Source organism: Epinephelus fuscoguttatus, linkage group LG6, assembly GCF_011397635.1.
Source record: "Epinephelus fuscoguttatus linkage group LG6, E.fuscoguttatus.final_Chr_v1".
NCBI lineage: Eukaryota > Metazoa > Chordata > Actinopteri > Perciformes > Serranidae > Epinephelus > Epinephelus fuscoguttatus.
In genome coordinates, this window is record NC_064757.1 from 33,812,766 (window position 1) to 33,834,474 (window position 21,709).

The 21,709-nt window shown below is 42.4% G+C and overlaps 1 protein-coding gene across 3 annotated transcripts in view; it reads left to right on the forward strand.

Annotated features, from left to right (window-relative positions):
• The first annotated feature begins 642 nt into the window (after positions 1-642).
• Positions 643-21,709, forward strand: part of LOC125890056 (protein FAM214B) — a 34,415-nt gene continuing 13,348 nt past the window's right edge. Inside the window, exons 1-2 of one of the 3 annotated variants that reach the window (XM_049578455.1) lie at positions 643-1,007; positions 15,411-15,609. The gene's annotated coding sequence lies outside the window, so the exon portion shown is untranslated. Of the gene's footprint in view, positions 1,008-15,206; positions 15,610-21,709 lie in introns of those variants that run through there. The other 2 variants (XM_049578456.1, XM_049578454.1) reach the window with 2 other exon arrangements.

The following is a 21,709-nucleotide window of genomic DNA, read 5'->3' on the forward strand; positions in this document are numbered from 1 at the left end:
TTACAATCGGCCCTTCTTTTTATCTGCACAGGCCTCCTCCTCCCCTCCACAGCAAGGTACAATCAGGCCCCAGTGTGCACTGGGTAGATGGGCGTGGAGCTCGGTGGAGCTCGGTGCAGCTGCAAGGCAATATGGGAATACAACGTGTAGCTGATCTATTCTTAGCTGTGTGACAACACGGCTAAGGCTGATTCACTACAAACGGATTAAAAAGGGGTTGCCGTGTGTACATTAGACTGCGAATTTAATCGTTGCCGTAAATTATTTTACCACATATTAATGTGCTGAATCATTGTATAAAGCTTTTGCTCTTATATCGGATCGTGGTTTAGTTTTCTGTTAAATATTAGAGGACTTATTGACAGCCACAGCTCCAACACAGCAGCTATCCTTCCCACTAAATAATGGGAGGGGAGAAAAAGCACGTGTACTGGGCGGTTCCTAGATTAATCCACCGGCCAATCACGGAGCGCTATTTCTGAATAAATCTGCATATATTAAAGCGAGCGTCATCACCGAGCGCTGATTGGTCGCACGGAGCTGAAGCAGCCAATCGCTTAAATGACAGGCGCTCAGCTGGCCGTGAAGCCCCGCCCCCTGCATATCAACGAGCGAACTCCGGAAACGCTGTCGCTTAAAGGGACAGAGGAGGAATTTCAGGCAAAGGTTGAAACAACGAAAACAGCTGCGAGCACAAAAAAAAAGACAGGCACAGAGAGGAAGGGACGTAGTCAGCCAGCAAGCGAGCTATGTGGCAGGACTGAGTGGGAGGACGAGACTCAAACTGTCCGATTATTTTACCCGTTTGACATCCAGCTAACGGCTGCTAACGGCTTTTAGCTTCGAAGTCAATTCTCGCCCTGAAACGTTAGCTACCTGGAATGCGACAACGCAGCAGTCAACACGGCACAGAGATAACAAAAAGGCCAAACTCCCAGACGACAGGGACGCGTCAGTTCAAGCTGCCAGGCTGTTTTTTTCCTTCCTGAGTCCACCTTTGTTGTACCGTAAGTAGGCTTTAAAATCTTGAAAATTAAGCTAGCTAGCTTTTAATCTTCTGCATTGTGTGAACTTTAATCAAAGGATGGAAATGACACAGGTTTATTTAGCAATTCCTGTTTGCTTGCAGGTAAATGTTTGCACTCTACACATGCAGGTCGTCATATTTATCATTGTCTTAATTAATCTGAGTAAAAGAATGATTGGAATCCAGCCTAAGCCAGTTGATGACCTGACAGTAGCTTGCAGGGTGTAGGGGGCGTTCCCCTGCTTTGTCTGCCTCCCTCACTCTTTCTTTAGGTGTGTGCGCGTACGTGCATGCAGTCTGCGGTGGTTAGGGACCAAGTGATGAAAATCCTAATGTAATAATTACCATCATGTGTGCGTCTGTGTGTGTGTGTGTGTGTGTGTGTGTGTCTCTAATCAAAATGCATGTGCAAATATTTGATATTGTGATAACTGCAATGCCTCCTTGCATTGTGCATTGTGCATATATGGGCTGTGCAAGAAGGAGGGATCAACATCTAGCTATACAATCTCACATATATAAATATATATATGAGATTATGACTGTAGTTTAGTGGATGGAGTGATGATGATGATGACTAAAGCTTACAAGAGAGAGCCCTGAGTGCAATGGGTGTATTGTTCCCCTTAGATTGCACTTGGGAGTTGCATTGGATCCTGCAGTGAAGGGAGCATTGATGTTGGCACTAAACCCTTGTTACATATAAAATATACAAGAGTAGAGTCAGTTATTACAGTGTTATTATGCTGAGCTGCACAGCCTCCCATTGTCCTGGCGAGCAGGGCAGGATGGCATTGACATACACATTAGGCACAAGTAGTCACACTCACTCTGCATCACCCATGCAGCACACGTGCATGTGGGAATCCATCAGCTGTCTCACATGTATGTAAATGGGGGAGTTCTGCATGCATACACACAGACACACATACACACACACACACACACACACACACACACACACACAGACACGTTGCTGCAGCAAATCCATCTGCAATAAGTCGACATTTTTCTCCCTCTCTTGCTTGTCCTTGCATTGCTCTGACAGCCACCCCCCACCTCTCTGTCTGGGAGAAACCAGTGGGCTTTGTCCTCAGCTGAGTGTGACGTCATGCAGATCTGCTGTAACCAACCCTGAAGGCGAGGTGCATGTTGTTCAGCAGGCCTGGGTCTGGGCTTGCCCCGTGCACAGTCACTCTTTGACTTAAGTTCCCAAATGCTAAAACACACAAAAGTAAAAGAGAAGGAAATAATTCAGTCTATTCAGGTGAAACAAAGGAACTTAGAAAATCCTCTCACATCAAAAGGAAATGAATGGAGGGAGCGATCAGAGTGTGGGACGTTTCTAGCATGGAAGAAAAACCTCGCCTGGAATCCCCAGTGATGGCTGGTCTGTTTGCTTGCTGCAAAATGTACAACTAATGTGATCAACCTTGGCAAATATATTAGGCTCCTATACTTCCTGCCCAGCCAAGTACATCAAGTTCAGAAAGACTGAGGTCACGAGTGGCCATGCTGTGTGTTTTCTCAGGGTAATATCTAGAGCCATCAGTATCTAGTTAAGCTATTTAGATGAGTAAAACACTAACTTGAGGCTTGTAATGGCTGTAAGAGCCCAGTTTATGATTCTGCCTGAATAGATTAGGCCTCGACTAACAGTGTTACAGCCTCTGTCAAACATTGGCCTGCAAGCAGCTCTACTTACCTTGCCTGCAGCTCAGCAACTGTACACCATTTTATTTAGTTTATTTAGTCATCTGATAATCTGACATTAAGGACTCCAAGTTAAGGGACACCATTCATCCTGTGGTCCTCTCTGCACCCAGCCCTGAGTTTGAACAAATGAAAAACACCTTTTGTACTTCTTATGGATATCTGACGGGGTGGCTATGGTTCAGTGTTGCAATTCTCCTTTTTAGCATCTGAACCTGGTAGCGCTTTGTACGTGTGTGTGGAAAGTGGGGGTGGCTATTAAACGCTTTGAGCTGATCAAGGCTTGTTGTCAGCCCTCCAATGTGTCTCTGCAGGATTTGATGTCAGAGATTACAGATGATTATGTGGGTTAGATCCAGTACTCAACACTGCTCTAGGCTATATTGATCTCTAGTGTGTGCGTGTGTGCGTGTGCACGTGTGTGCGCTGCACTTGCATCCTTATGAGAATTAAATTACCTCTTTTAAATAAAGAGCTATTTAACCAGTACATGTTAGATTTTAGAATAAGATAAATAATTACTAATGGCAAATGTAATTGTACAAGCATGTGTATGTCACTGTGAATGCATGTTTTTTGAATATCTAGCCTCAAGCCATCACCAAAGAACCAGTTCTGACTGGTAGACTGACACAGAACAATGTCTCTCTTGTCCTAAAATAGAATATAATATACTTGAATTAATAGCTTCTACCTAATGTAGTTTTCCCTTCTATATAGAAATCATGTTGATCTACCAGTGCTGCTAAAAAATAAAGCTCCTTTTATTCACATGCCCCTTTTGCGCTGCACTGGCTGTTAAATCGTGACATTGAAAAGATCTTATTTATCTTACTTGATTTATTGTGGAAGCCCAGTGGCTAAAATAGTGCATCTATTTTTAAGATTATGACATATATCACACAGATTAAAGGCAGTATATGGCATTAGTAGATGTTTCAGTAAAAGTTGTACAGTCTATGCATCACATCATGACCCCCTCTGGGTTCCCAGCCCTGGGTCTGCTGCAGTGGTGATGCTCTTAAACCTCACTCAGCCTAGCCAGGGACAGAGCGGAGGCAGGTTGAGATCAAAGATAAAATTAACAAGAGGAGAGGTCAGAGGGCAACTGTGTGTATTTATTTCCCTCCCTGATAACCAAATGTCCTCACACTCAAGACACATAAAAGACAGCCTCCAGACTGAAGACATTATTCTGGATGTCACTTGTGCAAAAGGCTGTTGTGAGGAGATAAAGTCATTGTGATGTGTTTAAATGCAGGTTTCAAATCTTATTCTCTTGTTCTTAATAAGAGCTTATTCCTAAAATAGCACCTGTGCGGCTTTGACTGGTACCACGTTAACCTCACAACCTGCATCTTGGGTCTTTCCACATACACACACTAAATAAACCTGGCTCCAGGCTTACCATTAAAGGTCAGTTAGTCCACTTAACAGTCTGTCAGTACCAGAAACTAGTTAGTCCTCTTACAAACCTGCAGATTCCATGTGTTTGTGACTCTCAGCATTGACTTACTGTGGTTAATAGATTAGCTATTTATAGGTCACTGAGGGGAATGTCAATGAATTCAAGGATGCTTGGAAGAAGTAGGCAAAGGGAGACTGTTTTTAATATGATGGCAGGTCTAAGTCTATTGACAAAATAATGAGGCGGTCAACTTAGCAGTATTTTTAAGGATTTAATTAATTTGAGAAACTCAGTGTAATACTTCTGAGTCCAATCTAAGAGGCTCCATCAGCCCACTTCAGTATTATTATTTTAAGGTTGCGTCTCACTGACCTTGCAGAGAGTGGATGTTACATGCTGGAGCTGCCGAAAAGGTTTTAGTTTTTATTTGAATTGATGTTTCAGCACATATCACCCAGATGAGGACCAGTGCAGGAAGAGAATACCTGTAGCTAATTGCTGAAAACTAGCCAATATCAATTACTGTCTTGTGTATGTGAGAACTAAAAAAAAAACACTCAGGTTTTATTAATGGTTGGAATCCAGGATCACACCCTTTGAGATACAGTCTGGAATTTTATCTCCTGTCAAGTGCTCCATCTTCGTTTTGGGTGCTTGGTGGCTCCCTCTATAGTAGCAGTCTGCTCAACTTTATTCAAACACAACTCACTACAGAGTGGGAGAAGAGGATGGCAAGGCGACTGTACCACCTCCTGAATAAATCAACATGGTCTGACATTACACCCTGAGAGACAGAGTGCTGTGATATCCAGTTCTGTACAGCGTGGGTGTGTGAGAGTTTTAGCTCTGGCTGTCTTCGACTTTGCTAGCAGAGCTTGTGAATGTACATTTAAGTCATTTATAAAGAAAAAAATGCCAGATATTCAATAAGTCAATCAATTATTACTCATTCACCAGAAAAGAATCAGTTACTATTTTTATTATCAATTAATTATTATAATTAATTATTAATACCAGCCTCTCAATTGTGAGGATTTGCTGTCTTTCTTTGTCTTACTCAATAGTAAACTGAATATTTTTTTAGCTTTTTAAGTGTTGAAAAGTGGGGATGACAAGCAATTTGTTGACATGACATTGGGCTCTGTGACGTGAAATGCCATTTTCACTATTTTAAAATACGGTTGGTAAATTTTATTAGAATGACTTTGTGTCACATTAGATGAAACTGTTACTATCGTCACGAGTGAATATGAGAATGAGTCTGTAAAAAAAAAAAAATACTGTTCCTCCTTCTCCTCGTGAGAGGAGTAACATGGCAGTTGCTAATATCTACCGTGGCTTGCAGGAAACGTCCAATCAGAGCCGAGGAATCTGTAACACAGCTGTCAATTATGTCAATCATTGCTCAAATATGAATCAAGGGTCTGTTACTCCATTGCCTATTTCTCGCCTTCGATGTTTTCAGAAACAAAATTTAGTGTACTGTTTAGCTGTAAATAGAGAAAGTTGATCTGGCAGCTGGTAGGCAGTGCTGAGTTTCCAGCTCAACTGTTTCCAATATGGCGGCTTGGTCACAAACTTTAATTTCTTTGCTAAACAGTACACTAAAACATGTTTCTGAAAACCTTTTAAACTGAAAGTTGCGTAGTAGACATCTTAGCTCTGATTGGTTGTTTTCATCCATGTGCAGTAATGCCATAAAAAACGCTACAAGGCGTATGTTTTTATTTTATAATAAAAGTTACCAATTACCAAAAGTTAACAGCTTTAAATGGAACTGCACTTGTGTAGCCCCCTTCTAGTCTTCCAACCACTCAAAGCACTTATTACACTACAAGTCACATTCATCCATTCACACGCTGGTGGTCAAGGCTACCTTACAATGTGCCACCTGCTACAGTTTTACACGCACCAGTGGAACAGCCATCGGGAGCAATTTGGGGTTCAGTATCTTGCTCAAGGATACTTTGACATGCAGACTGGAGGAGCCAGGGATCGAATCACTGAGCTTCTGATTAGTGGATGACCTGCTCTACCTCTGGAGCCACAGCCGCCCCCAAAACCAGGATGACAGTAATTGTTAGTCACAGCCCTACTTTTACTCTTCAAGCTCCTCAAAAGACAGGGATAGCATTTTTTTTTTCAGCAATTTGGTGTAATCTTATACTGAATCTATCTGTTGGTTGGGCAAAACAAACTATGTCACCGAAAATATCACCTGGGGCTCTGGGAAGATTTTTTTGAAAATAATTGACAAATTAGTTAATACTGTCTACTAGTTGGCAACAGGGCCGCAATGTCCACACAAATGCACACATTTGGAAACTGAATCTAGGTGGATAGTGGAAGCTTATACAGTCAGTAGATTGCACCAAGAAAAACTAGTTTGATATTTGTTTTTAAAGCCCGCAATGTGTGTATTTTGAGCTGTTGTAACAAACATGAAAGATGTCAAAAATCCAGTGTTGGTTAGTAAGTGGGTTGAGACTTATACTTGATCCGAATGAATGACTTAGCATACACATATACAAGCTAAATATAATTCGACACATGTTGCCAGATAGTCTGTTGATATGGCTTCATACAAGCTCCAGAAACAACGAGTAGATGTTGGAAGGCAGATGTATCTCCATGCATTATATAGGTCAACACAGAGCTTATCAAGCTAAGACCTGTCCACTCTCTGCCCCTCTCTCTCTCTCTCTCTCGTCCTTGTCTTGCTCCCTCTGTCCATTACTCTACAATACGTTGTCATTTGTCTCGTTCCCTTCGCCCAGCATCAAAGCCCTCCCGTCTCTCTGCGCTGCCTCTTCCCCCCCGTCTCTCCATCTTGTAGAGGCTGAGTGTGTGTGACAGGCCTGGGCCTTTGCATGCATCATTTGTCACTTAAATTGACTTTCACACAGAATGAAAAAACGTTTCCCTTTGGGTAACAGTGATAACCACTCTTGGATATTGATTAATGATATTTTATGTGCTGGATTTGTATATTTGGACTCACTGAAAGCTGAAACAGTCAGTCGCCCTGTAATGTTTTTTACTCATATTAAAAGAACACACATACAGTTGTGTATTTCCTGCAGGCCTGAGAGCATTAGTACATCTCATGCCTTCCCAAAGAGTTTTAAAGCTGTGGTGTGCACCTTCAAAGAGTGTGTGCGAGTGTGTGTGTGTTTGTTTGTTTGTTTGTTTTCCACAAAGCCTAAGAGTAACACAGTGAGAAGTAGAGCCCTGAAGCCTTTTGTTTATCACTGGGGCATATCTGTGTTTTTATTTGTATACTCACAGTTTTGGTTTTCATCAGTGTGCTGTAAATGTTTGTGTGTTTGTGTGTGTGTGCGTTCATGTGCCTGGCCCATCTTGTGCATCTCATCAGAGACAGGAAACAGCTGAGCGTTTCTGTCCAAACCGCTCTGATCTGAGTCCTTGGCAGGATCTCTCTTGTTTGTGGCCCAATGTAACAAGCAGAGGACACCATTAGTGTCATGACACTGTTGTGAGGCAGTCGCCAGATGGGCTGAAGAAATGACCCTTTACACAATGTCAGATTATGATCAGTGTGCTGTATGCAGGGTCGAGTGTCCAGTGACAAGCTATCGCACAAGATTAATCTGGCAGTGTGAACAACTTGTCATCAGGCATCATTACATGTATCATTAAGGTGAACAAGAATATTTTTTTAATCGTTATTTTGTTGATATATTATGGGGAACTTCATAATGGCAGTGCTTTACTTACTGTAATGATCGTGGGGATCATTATGAATGTAATGGCTTATTGTCTCAGTTGAACTGACTGTTGAAGTCAGAGGTAGGTAATTAAGAAATTAATGGAGTATGTCAGCCTCGTTAACCTGCTAGCGCCATAGAGATGGCAGTGTTGGTTGGTCCACCCACCACTATTGAATGAATTCCCTTGAAATTTGCTACAGATATCCATAATGCCGAGAGGATGAATCCTAATGACTCTGGTGAAGCCCTGACATTTTTAATGGAGTGCTGCTAGCAGGTCAAAATTTTCACTTTCAGCCTGTCACCATGTCTGAAATCACATACACTACCTACCCAGTATGAGCACTGAGAAGTAATTACCACTTCCCTTTGTCAGAGCATTTGGAGACGTGTTACCATGGTAATCGGTAACAACCTCAGCTCTACCATTAATTTAAAAACAATTTTAAAACTATATTACACCTAACAAAGTAAAATCTTACATACTTACACTTAAATGGAAGTGTTACTGATGTCATAGAGCTGTCTTGGTCGCTGTCCATTATGAGTGTTGTCCTCCACCGCTTTGCACTGAGGGATATTTAGGCCTGCAAAGTGTCCAGTGTTTAATATTTCACCTGAAATAGTACAAAATTCACATGGTATTGGTTTCGCACATATAAAAAAAATCTCACATACTTTTTTATCCTACTAAAAAGCATGTTACTATGGATTTTTTGACACAGCCTTTGAAGTATTGTAACATCAGCTACATAGATTAGCAAAACATTTATGTGGTTACCAGATGATGTACAGTGTCCTAGTGTCCTTGGTGATGCCCTGACTGTTTCTCTAGCACCCACAGTGGTTGGCATTTGTAGTTTATGTGGTTTGTGTGCAGCTTGGATTTGGTGTTTGCTGAATCACAGTGTCAGTATCGTATTTTATGCAGAGAAGCATGTTGACCTTAAACTGAAAGGTGTTTGCATGTAACGTGATACATTGGCGGCTTTCATACAAAGGAAAACAGCCCATGTCCAAGTCATTTAGGTTGCTTGTTTTTTTTGTCCGGTTGCCTATTTTGATTTGGATGCACGTTAGTAACTTCATATATAGAGTGTATATATAGAGTTATTAACTGCTGCTTAACGACTGCAAGCGTGTGTGTGTGTGTTTGTGTTGGACTGATCTCAGGATTAACCCTCACCAGACCTCTCTGCCCTTCACCCTGTAACCCCCCCCCCCAGACCAAAATGGATGAGCTGCTCTCTGTGTATGTGTGAGACTATAAACATGCATGTGTGCACTCTTCACTTGTATTTAAGTTAAGGTACACACTTGTCCTTTATGTCATTGTGAAGTTTTGCTTTGTTTCCTTCCCATTTCCTCTGTTGCAAAGTGGTCACACACCTATAAATGTGAATATATGTGAGCTAACTGCTGTTGTTCTTTCTTTTCATTTCAATGCCCAGATGGCAGGCTGGACCACATTCAGCCGTTACCAGTCTGAGTGGTGCAACACCACCATGCTGTGAGAGTTCTCGAAGCATGAAAGGGGAGAAAAGGAATTGATTTGAACTGAAGGAAGATGGACAGGGGGAAAAATAACACCAAAGGCCAGGAGAAGAGGGGAGAGAAAGAAACACACATAGACACAGAGAGTGAGGTGAAGAGACAGAGAGAGAGGTAAAATGACAGGCAGCTGGATTCGGGGTGAAGGAGTTGGACTGGGAGGGAAGGGAGGATAGGTGGAGAGAGAAAGAGAGGGCTTTATTTCCTGTCCTCCATGAATAGGCAACATATTTCTCTGGAACATTCCATCCTCTGAGCTGGCCCGGCCTGTCACCAAGACTCAGGGTGCCACACTCCTCCCCATCTCTGCATTTATTCCCAGTGCACTCTCCTCTGTCCTTGTGCATTACAGTCATTACTCGGTTGTTTACTTGAAGTGTTTCATCCGAACTTACTGACCAGATACCTGAAAAGCATCGCAGAGTAAACTTCGACTCCTGTGAGTGGAAGGATCAGATATTAGTCATGACATAACATTAGCATGAAGTGTAAATTACACTGGATCTAACTTGATTACACCAAACATGAGTCATTTCTGTGAGGAAATTTAATCACCGCAGCCGATTTATAGGATACACAAAAGAAAAATTTCCACACATGCAGAATCTAGTCGTGAATGGTGGAAATTATTGCAGAAGTGGATGGAGAGGCGTATTTGGTAATGGAAAAACAAACAGAAGTTATTTCAGGAATGCTTTATTTGGACAGTCCGGTGTTTAAAATGGACCAACTTAAAGTCTATGTTCAGCAATGTCTATTTGCTGCATCTGCCTGATTTAAACCTAACAGTCAGACGCAGATTTAATCAGACACTGTAATATCAATTGACACTTTAAAGTTAAATGCTTATCTTTAAATAGACATGTCTCTCTCCAGCTTTGTAAATCTATTTATCAACAGGCAGCTGGTCAAACATGCCCCTCCAGACAGAGTTCATCTTACTGGATTGTTACAGTGCTCTAGAAATGTAAATATAAAGCAAGTGCTCTGGGTGGGAAACCGCCTGCAGGAACTGGTTATCTGATGTTGGTAAAGATTTGGTTGTGGGTTTTTGGCCGGGGTTATAGCAGTTAAACTGGCAGATAAGCATCTTCTTCAAAGATCCAGTTCCACTGTAAAAATCCAGTTGTCTGCAGAGAGAAAGTGGGATGCACATGACGCTCTGGCCTGCAGAGAAATAAAGGCTGAAATGTTGAAAACCAAAAGCAGTTAATGTTATTACCATGTGGTGACACATAATAACCGAGGCTGCTAAAAATAGAAAATGAAGACTAAGACAAAAAGCATGTGCTGTAAAAGTAAGAAAGCTTGCACTGAAAATGGAAAGGGTGTTATATTTATTGGTGAAGGTTCTCAGTCATCCAGGTCATGGTAATCTTAAGTGCTGTATCATATCGTTGTCGTCTGAACGCAGACCTTTTTTTAAAACGAAAATGAGAAACGATTCTGTTTTCAGTGGATTGTTTTTGAGTGGCCTTAGCTGACTTATTATTTTCAGTTTAAGGATTTATAAAGCTTCTGAATGCACACTGTGGATATAAACTTTAGCAGAATAGCTGAATAGGCAACTGAACCTGCTTGAGTTTCTTGAAGACGTTTAACCTCTCATCCAAGAGGCTTCTTCAGTTTGGATGAGAGGTGAAAGGTCTTCAAGAAACTCAAGAAACTCCAGTTGCCTACAATAAAGCACTTAAGGTGTTATATTTATTTTTACAAATGTTTTAAAATTGCTGTAAATGGACAGTTTACCCCCAAATTCAAAACACATATTTTCCTCTTACCTGTAGTGCTATTTATCAATCTAGATCATTTTGGTGTGAGTTGCTGAGTGTTGGAGATGTCAGCCGCTCGACAGCGATGCCTCTTTCCAGAAATCATGACTCGGTTACTCAAGATAATCCACAGACCTTGTTGTGAGCAGTTTCATGTAGGAACTATTTTCTCTCTACTGAACTACATCCTCCAACCTTTTCCCTGCGCAGAGGGAAGTGTGCATCTACTGCTAGCTCACTGAGTAGTACTGCTGAGCAGACTAACGTTACAGACATTAACGTTTAATGTTGCACTGTCACGAGCACGAGCCTCTTGTCCATGAGAAGACGCACACTTCCCTTTTGGAATTTGAATTTATGCTTGACAGGCCAAAGGGGGCAAGAAAGTTGGTTTAATACACTGATGTTTGTCACTGTAAACACCAGCCTTCCTACAATATTTCTACCTTATTACAGCATACTAGTCCCCTCAAACGTTGCTGTAAAACCAAACATATTGCATCACAAAATTCAAATGGATCTGAGCCAACAAGTCAAAGCATCAGTGTTTTTGATATCTAATATTTGTAGATATCAGCTGTGAAATTTGCTTCTACACACCCGAGACTTGTTTATGTCCGCTGCATGGCTGCAGCTCGCTCTCCTTACTGTCTTGCTGGAGAGAAGATGTACACCTCTTAAAGACTCATCTCCATATGTGAACTAATAACACACTTTCGAGCATGCCACAGACACAGACGCCAACAAATGCAGGGGTCCATGGCTCTTTACACATTTTCAGTAGCACACACACACACATGCACACCGACACATGCACACTTTCCTTTCCCACCCTTCCTCCACCTTCCTCTTCCTCTCCTCCTTTTGTTCTCTTCCTCCCTGAGAAGGAGGGGGTATTAGACCTTGTTTTTGATATTTAAAACTGGTTACTTAACACTGTGACTAAATGATTTACTCAAGGAAGTTTTGGGCTGGTAGAGTCTGATCGAACCTTTTCAGTTTCTGAAGGCTATGACTGTTCAGTGCTGGTGGGTAAAAAAACCCCAAAACACAGCTGGTGTCACTTTGAGAGGCCAAGAAAAAACAAGGTATGCTTGAGTGTCAACGCGCAGTGTATTCACATGCCATCGCTGAAAATCCAACCCCAACGTCGTGACATAGACATCAAAACAAACACGGCCATGCTCTCAAGTCATGATTGCATCAATGCGTGTGTTTAATGGAATGTGAATGAGTGAGTGTTTTCAGTGCTTCTTTTTCCTCAGCTGCACTCAGAGAGCCCTTGAATGGAGGAGGTGTCTTCTCAGAGAAGACACACCTCTTTTTTCCAAATATGGAAGGCAACATGGGCTCTTAAAGGGACAGTGTTTGAGAGCATGTGTTTGTGTCTGTTGAAACACAAGATCCTAAATGAGCAGAAATTTCCCATTGTTACAGTTTTTACAGGCTTTGCAGTTAAAAGCAGCAACCAAGTCAGTTTTAAGACAGAAACCATGCCTCACTGCAATCTGCCCCTTTCTCTCTGTCAGTTCATCTTCCTCTTTCTATATCTTGCTGTCTGTGTCTTCTACGCCTTCTGCCTCCCCCTCCCCTCTCTCCCCTATCCCCACATCTCTATATTTGGAGGTACGAAGCTGAAGCTCAGTGTTGTTTTTCCAAACCTCATCTCAACTGGCTTTACAGTTCACACACCCGCACCAAAACAACTGTGACATACTTTCACGCATATCTATACAAAGTGCATCCATCTACATGCTTGTGAAGTTGAAACAGTTAATCAAGTAGTTAATCAACAGAGGTTTATTCTAGTACAATTTGATAATTGATTAATCGTTTGAGTCCATTTTCAAACAAACATTTTCAGTCATTCCCTCTGAAATGTCAGGATTTGATGTTTTATTTGACTTAAATGATAGTTGAATACATTTTTCTGGGTTTTGAACTGTTAGTTGAGAAAATATAAGACATTTTTCTCTCTGTCTTCCAACAGTTTTTGGGCTGTATGATTAATGTTTTAATAAAGAAAATAATTGACAGATTAAGCAATCATAAAAATAATACACACACACAGACAGACTGTTTGAGAGCATTGCAACCAAAGCAGGACATTTTAATGCTGTAATCTCCATATACAATACCCACTGCACAGGTGAATAAAAAATTTAACAGTGTAGCATAGTAAACTGGTGCTTAAACTGTTCAGCTGCTTGTTGAATGAAGTGCAAGGAGTTAAGATAAAGTGTAGTCTCACAAATAAGGATATGCATTGTATTACATAAAAGGATTGTTCATATAACAACAGCTAAACGCTCACTAACTCCACATGCTTCCTATGTCACCGTCTGTATTATATTTTAAATGCAGTTCAGAATCAACACGACAGTTTTCTGCATCTGGAAGAGCCTGTGCTTATGTTATTCCATCATTATGAGAGATTGTATTCCTACTTATTTTGAGATAAGGCACTCCAACTTCAAATCACACATTAAAGTTGAAGGATTTTACAATCTGTACAGCACATGACACAATATAGACTTAGGTTAAGGAAAAGCTTCAGCTCTAGCTCCAAAAGCTGCGTGCCCCCTTCATCCTTCTGCATGATGGAGATAACTTACAGCATATAGTGAAGCAGCAGAAACTGGTTCTGGGCACAGACGCAGGGAGTCGCAGATGGAAACTGAGCAGGAGTCAGATAAAGACAGTGACTAAAACATAAACACACAGGGAGCTATCAATAGGTTTGTCTCACATGTCTCAGCCAGCGCACATCTGATAACAAGTCAACCCCGGTTTCCTAAATAAGCATAAAGCAAGATCGGGTGTTTGTGTCTGTAACAAAAGGGCCGGGCGAAGCTCGGCTGCTAAATATGTGTGCATGACACCTTCAGGTATGTTTTGTGCACAGTGCTCTAACGTGTGTAATCTCCACCCGCAATGTGTGTGCATGTGTGAGTGTGATCATGAGGTTAAGAGCGAGCACGCCAGTGTGTGTTGCACTTGCTTGCACTGTGCACACTTTAACCACATCGCTCTGTTCGAAATAGTTCTTGCCTAGTCAACATGCTGCTCCTTATTAGCTCACAGATGGCGAAATACACACACACACACAAACAGCTGAGGGTTGCTCCTGGTACTCAGCTGATAAACTTTTTCACATGCACTTCATTCTCTATCTGTACTCCAGCAGCAGATAAGCCCTCTGCCTTTGTACACGTGTGCATTTCATGCTACACACAGAGTGCCTTTGTGTGTGACTGAACAAAGACGGCAAAGGACTTGCATAGATATTTACATCTTTATTCTCTGTGGCATTAACCTCTTTATGTACTGTTGTTTTTGAACTCACACACAGACACACAACCAAACTTGGGGTCTGGCACACTATGGGAAGAGATAACACAGGTTCAACACTGCACACAAAACATGCTTGAAGCTGTCAAGGACACATATTTAACACACAAACACACACTGTTTGAGGAAAGTGCTCTTCTGTCTCATACTTCTGCAGAACAGGCCGAGCAAGAGCAGGTGGGCGTGGTTTTAGTTACCCTCTCCACCTCCCCCCCTTTCACTCCTTCCCCCCGGCCAATCAGGACCTCAGTCGCTACAGCTGACCCCCCTTTTCTGTGGCCAATCAGCTGTCAGCGCCACCCACCCCCCCTTCTTTCCCCTGTATGCCTTCACTGCTGAGTGAGCAAAGCACGCCTCGGTCTATCAGCTGAGAGGAAACGACAGAAAGAAAACACATAGAGAGAAAGACAGAGAGGGTAGGGTAGGGTAGCGAGGAAGGGTTGAAAGGAGGGGCCTGTGAGTGGATAGAGGAAGAGAAGAGAGGGTGAGGAAGAGGAGGAATGGGAGGAGAGGAAAAGGGGAACGCAAGCATGTGAAGGGGCTTTTGTATTCAAGATATTTTGGAGGGGCGCGAATGAGAGAAAGGAAGAAAGAGGGCGGGCGGGGAGCAGGAGAGAGAAAAGGAGAGGGAGGGAAGAACGAGATGGGTGAGGGGTGAGACTTGTTGATGGGTTTTCAGATTTGGTGTGTGACTGAGGGTGGAGAGAGGTAGACAGGAAGAAAACAAAATACAGAGAGAGAGAGAGAGAGAGAGAGAGAGAGAGCTAGTGCAGGCTACCAGGCCCTTCTCTCAAAACAAGCAGAGGAAGGCAGAACAAGTTGACTTATCTCTGTCTTTCTCAACACCACCTATTCAGGAGGAAGGAAGCAAAGACAGACAGCAAACCGGAGAGTCGAGAGCGAGAGAGAGCAGCCTGACCCAGTGGAAAGAGAAGCACAGAGGAGGACAGACAGAAAAGGCAGCAGAGTTACCCATCCAGCCACCAGACGAAACAGAGGAAGGAAGAAGAGAGGCAGAGACTGAGACAGCGAGATAAACCCCATCTCTCTAAGAGGGTGAGTTTCATAAGTTCCCCTGCTGTCAAGCCAAGTGTAGTAATGTTGCTCCTGTCATATTGTCAGCTGGGCTCGGGTGACTCAACGTCTCCTAAAATGGCCACATGAAAGGCAGACAGATAGATAGGCAGGCAGGCAGGCAGACATACAGACAGAGGGAGGGAGGGAGGGAGGGAGGGAGGGAGGGAGAGACAGAAAGGGACCCCGTGTCAAACAGCATTCTCAGCAACTATGTCATTGAGCCAGCTTAGTTTAGATCTCTGTGCCTGCCCAGCTTTGGTGTAACACTGTCTCACTCAGAGGTTTATCATTTTCAGTCAACTTTACCTGTCTCCTGTCACTTTTTGCTCTGTCTTTGTTGCTTCCTGTCTTCTGTCTTTGTCTGAGACGCACGCGCACACACACACACACACACACACACACACACACACACACACACACACACAGTCTGCTGTCATTCCATCCCCTTATGCACAGTGACATCAGATTTCCAAACTCTAGATGGCCCCTGTAACCTAATCAACAGGTGATCGCTAGGAACTTTTATTGTGTCAGAGAACATGCACATAAGTGTGTGTGTCAGTGTGTTTATCAGCCTCCAGGCACGGCACAGGCCAGGGAGTAACTTGGGCGGAGTTCTGCTGAAAGTTGATGAGACAATCGGGGCCTTTGGGAGGCTGCTAACTTCATGCTGATGTTGTCACACCTCCGATACAGGCTGAGTGTAGAGGGTGGATTGAGGACGCAAGGAGGGCAGAGTGCAGCTAGTGAGGACAGTGTTTACAGAAGGCCCATTCAAGATCGGCTCATATCACTCATTGACAACAACTAAGTGAACTGTAGGGGATAGTTGGGCAAAAAGTTGGAGGTGTGGAAGACACTCGGGCATTGAATCAGCCAGCACTTTTTACATAATTTGGTTGTTGGATGTTTTTGTTGTTAGTCAGTACAGCTGAGAACTCCACCTTTAAGAAGACATTTAACAGGGTGTTGCATTTCTCGATGAGTAAGTATGTTTTTGTGGTGTTTAGGATGAAAAATACAAACACAAGCCAGGAGAACAACATGGTTTTGTGATGACTATGGTGTTGCATTGGTGCCCGGTGTCTCTCTGAAGGCTGTCTGTCTCTGAGAGCATGAAATATTAGTGTCCATGATATATAACATAGTCATGAGCAAGTATCCAGCCCAGCCACCTAGGATCTAGACATTATTCACATATTTTTTTGTGACTGATTCCCTCAAGGGGAGGAAAAACATATGCTGAGAATGAGTAAAGTTTCCCTCAGGAGCCACTTGTTTTACTTTACTTGAGTTTGCAACTCTATTGGCTTTTGAATGTTGTGGATTTACAGTACTACATACTTTGCCAGGTACCAGACAGAACTGTCAAGTTGTTTCACTCTGTTTTTGTCTTCAGTTTGACATTGCGTCCACTGTAACCAATTTCTGTGGGGGAAGAGGATTTGATTTTTTCCTAACCTATCACTGGCAACCTCACTTTAAGTCCACACTGATGCATAGTCATGCCAACATACCTGTTTTGCCAGAGTTTGAAGAGTAGAGTGGAGCGAAAACAAACTATGATGTTGGGTGTTACTGAGCAGACATGTAGGTTTAGAACAGCCTTGATAGCAGTGTCCTTCTTGTAACAGTGCTCGCCATTGTCGTTATTACTCCTGTCACAAACTGGCTCAGTGAATGTGACAAGTAGGGAGTCCAAACAAAAGATTTAGTTAAAAACAACCAGAATTTATTAAACTAAGACTGAGTGTGTAGGTCAGCAAAGTCAGCAGTGAAAGCCATGCATGCATGTGAGTCAGGTGTGCTGCGGAGGTGTTGTAGGTGCAAACCAAAAACCAATGAGGCAGGGAGGATTTCTGCTGTAAGAAAGAAGAGAGCGAGTGATACATGAGGCAGCTTTCATAGCTCGGAAGGCCCAGGTGAGCTCAATCAAGGCAACGGCCCTCCCATGTCAACCAACTGCCTGATGAGGTTGGTTGGAACATCCTCCAAGACTGTGGGAGGGGCATCACAACTCCTTATTGGTTTTGTTGCACAGCTTGACAACAGCTTGACAATGGTGTTAGTCCTGCCCGTGGCACTGATTGGCTGCTTGAGTCCCACTGCAGCGCTCATTGAGAAACTGCTGTTTTATGTTACATTGTCAGAAGAATCAGTCACTATAAACTCATTGAAATGGGCACATTCGAAGGTCTGGACCCAGGTAACTACATATCTGTTTAAAATATAATGTAATATGAACAATATTTTGTATTATAATGTAAGAATATAACCTCTAAACTTGCTCGGGAGCAGGCAAGTTTTTGTAAATACAGACAACTGTTAACTGTTAGCGGCTGTTTTTCTCCCATAAACAATTTCTCAAAGCTTGAGTACAGCTATTATCCAAGAACATTCTGTTTTTAAAAAAATAATGAATCATGCATTTGTTTTATCTGTTGCACTGCTGATGAGGATCGTAAACAAGCCCAAGAGTCACTGCCATTGTTTGTTGTATTTTCCTTTGAGCATTTTTATGCTGAAAGAGAGACAGTGACTTTGAATGTTATATGCGTTTGTGTGCCTGCGTTTGTGTGTGTGAGTGTGTGTGTGTGTGTGTGTGTGTGTGTGTGTGTGTGTGTGTACACAAGCGTGCAGCATCTGGGTGTTGTGATGAATGGGCACAGGCCAAATGTCAGGGTATTTTCTTACGATAGGTGGTGGCTGTGAACTCTGCCCCTTACAATCCAATACATTTCACTGAGTGCTTGTTTCTAGGTCAGAGTGATCTGCAAACCTCCTGATGACAAGTCTGTGCATACTTTTGTCTGTTTCAGTCCACCCATGTGCAACTTTTCAAAGTTTACAGGGCGCAACAGGGCCTTAAGTGCACTCTGGTCTGTTTTGCAGATGTTTTTGGTTAACATACTGATGCTCCAGTTACCACGCCGATGACTGACGAGTGTCTCAGTCTAATAAGCTCTTAATTGGCTGTCCAGTGGAACTAACCCAGTGTGTGCAAATCATTTGCCACTCTTAGATCGGCAGGCTTTGTGTTAGCTTTTAACCACTGACTCTCTCATGATGATGAAATTACACGCATCTGGTCCTCCTGATGTTCCATAAGTCATCTGACCTCAGACTGTTGGCCTTTGACCTCACGACCACAGCTCCTTCCTTGGCCTAAAGGAACACACAGACTTGCATATATTTCAAAACTCCTCAGCAGGTAAATACGCTCCTTGAAGGACATGACCATCTACTGAACTAAACGTTTGAGCTCCACAGCAGGCATCTCTCAAGTCAAAGGTATCAGACCCTTTGACCTCAGTTCTTATACATGACTTTGAGTAAGAGCTCCAGTGCTTCTTGACACTGTTTGTCTTTAGTTGGGATGCCCTTGTGAACTTTGAGTTTTGGCCTTAGTTTCAGTCCACAACGACATTTCGTAGTCAGATCAGATTTTAGACTGTTAATGAAATCTCCTGAATAGTTACCTTAAAGTGAAGTCATTATTAGAGTGGTATTTTCTCTTATTCTTTTTCTGCTGTGGAATAAATACACATATTATTGTCCTTAGTTTACTTCATCTGAAAAAACTCATTTCCTATTTCATTGTTTCAGTAAGCATGACTCAGTTTATTCTCATTTTCATCCTGAGCCAGGCCTGTGCCGAGGCAAATGATACCTCTTTTAAATGCATTTGCTCTTGGTCCCATTCACCGCTTTACTTAATCTTCATCTCATCATTGTCTGGTTTCTGTGCCCAAGTAGCCTCAATTGTTTTTCACCTGTTTTCCTCATTTGCCTTTGTTTCACCCACACATAAGCATTGCATTTCCTCCTCCTTTGTGCATGCAAATAAAACAAGGTGTGACAGAGCCAGATATGCTTTTGAACCTTTGAATTTAATAATCATATATTGTATAGCCCAGTTTTTTTTCTGGGGCCATTTTCAAGAAATGATTACTCAGAGGACAGCTCTGGTGGCTCAAAAGGATTTTTTAAAATCTAGAAAGGTTCACTGATATACACAGGAGGTTGCCATTTGGTACATCATTATTTTAAGGCCGTGTACTAACAAGTGTCAGACCTGCTTCTTTGTGCTGCATAGCCCTGAACACTCCGAGTTGGCCCTGACATTGTGGAGCTCTGCCTGCACCTGCTGTATTTATACCTTCCTCAAGGTCTGTGGCTGGGCTGTGGTGTCTGTTTGTTCCCCTTATCCTCCCTCTTCTCTCTCTCTCTCTGTTTGGGTGTTTCCTTCTTGTCAGATGTTTCTCATTACTTTGTCTGTGTCATCGCATCATTTCTACTCTCGCTCGGTCTCTTTATGAATGATTGCTCGCTGGTCCACTTCCAGAGGTGCTGCAGATGTTACATTGAGATTGCACCTGGCCTGTCAGTGATGTGTATACATCTTAATGCTTCATGTCAGCAGTGTTCAATCAAGTAAATGTGAGATGAATTTTGAAGGTCATGACTTTTTTTGAATAATGATAGCTATGAATAATAGAGTGGTGCAGGAGGGAGTCCTTAAACCTGGAATTGAGTTTGCATTTTTGCTCATGCGGTTCATCTTTAAGTCAGTGGAATTTTTGAATGGGTTTTTGGTTAGATGCCTGACCTTAAGATTTTCAAGTTTTGTTGTACAACATATATTCTTCAGTAAATACCCCACTTGTGAATTGTGAAGCTTTTATGAGTCCTAAAAAAAGGAGATTGCTAACAAGTAGCTTAATTAGACTACAGAGGTTGTTGCTGGAAAAGGCTTTACAGCCTTGTTGTAGTAGCAACTGTGTAGTCAAGCGACCATGATGTAGTTTGTTTTTGCCTCATGTTAGCTGTGTGCTTCTGGCGATTGCATTTAAGCTTCACAAATCACAAAATGGTGTGCATTTGTGAAGATTAAATTGCTGAACAATACATGTAAGTGTCATAAACCTTTGTTTGCCACAGAGCTTATTTTTCTGCAATAATCCAAAATCCAATGGAAAAATCATGCTGGCTTTTTGTCGAGGGAACCAGGGCGACCCTAACATCTGAGCTGGCCCACAAGAAAATGTCACCCCTGGATCACTCTACAGATTTTAAATGGAAAATGTAATGATTTTATGTAGATAATAAAAATGTTTCATTTACTCATATTGGCAACATTGGTTCACTGAAGTTGCAAAAAGTAGGTTTTTATATATACATGGCTATTACAGTAAGTGTGCACAGGTCATGTGCATTTTACACAGATCAGATTATACCGGTAGACCAGTCGTGAACATGGGAAGATTGCCTAAGGCAGCAGGTACGAGGTTGAGTGTATTAAAACTACTACAATGTTCAGCGATGCAGTAAAAGAGTTGTTAAGTTCTCAAGCCTGAGCTGGCACACACGCCCAGCAACCTGAAGCCTTTCTTGGGGTGAAGCCAGAGTTTTCCCCTACGGTGTTGGCTCCTGGATCAAGCCTGAAAAGGGCTGCGTAGCCTCTGCCAGTCTCCTGCTCAGCTAGTTCAAAACAAGGTCAGAAATCAAGTAGGAACTAGCACAGAGCCTTTGGGTTCTCCCAGTGAGCTATGACATAGGCATTGACTATAAATACTCATCGCTGACTCCTCTCCCATTATGTCCCATCCCCCACTCCGTGCTGAGGAGTCTCCACCTGACTTTAAGAGGGGACAAAACAAGAGGCGGTGATTTGTTGTATCATGTTAAGTGAACTCAAATACGCAAGTAATGCTCCCTATCTTTTGTTATTTGACTCGGTAATGAGATTAACTAGATATCCCTGTTTGACTAGGGCAGTTCTTGTTTGGCTTGAGGAGTGTCCCCCACCCTGAGAAGCATCAGCAAAATAATCTTGTTTACAGGATTTGTCTTGCAAATGTTCCCTCATGGGCAGCAGTTGATGTGTGACCCTTAAGTGTTTTCAGAAGTTTTAGTGATGTTCCCTCCTGTTCATATTTTTCTAATTCCAGTTAAAACAGTAAGTTAAAGCAGTAGTGATTTATGTCATTTAGACTATGAATGTTACTATTAGGTTATTATTTATTGTCCTATTACTGTGTTTTCTTTCCTGTTGGGTAAAGTATAAAAAATGTAACCC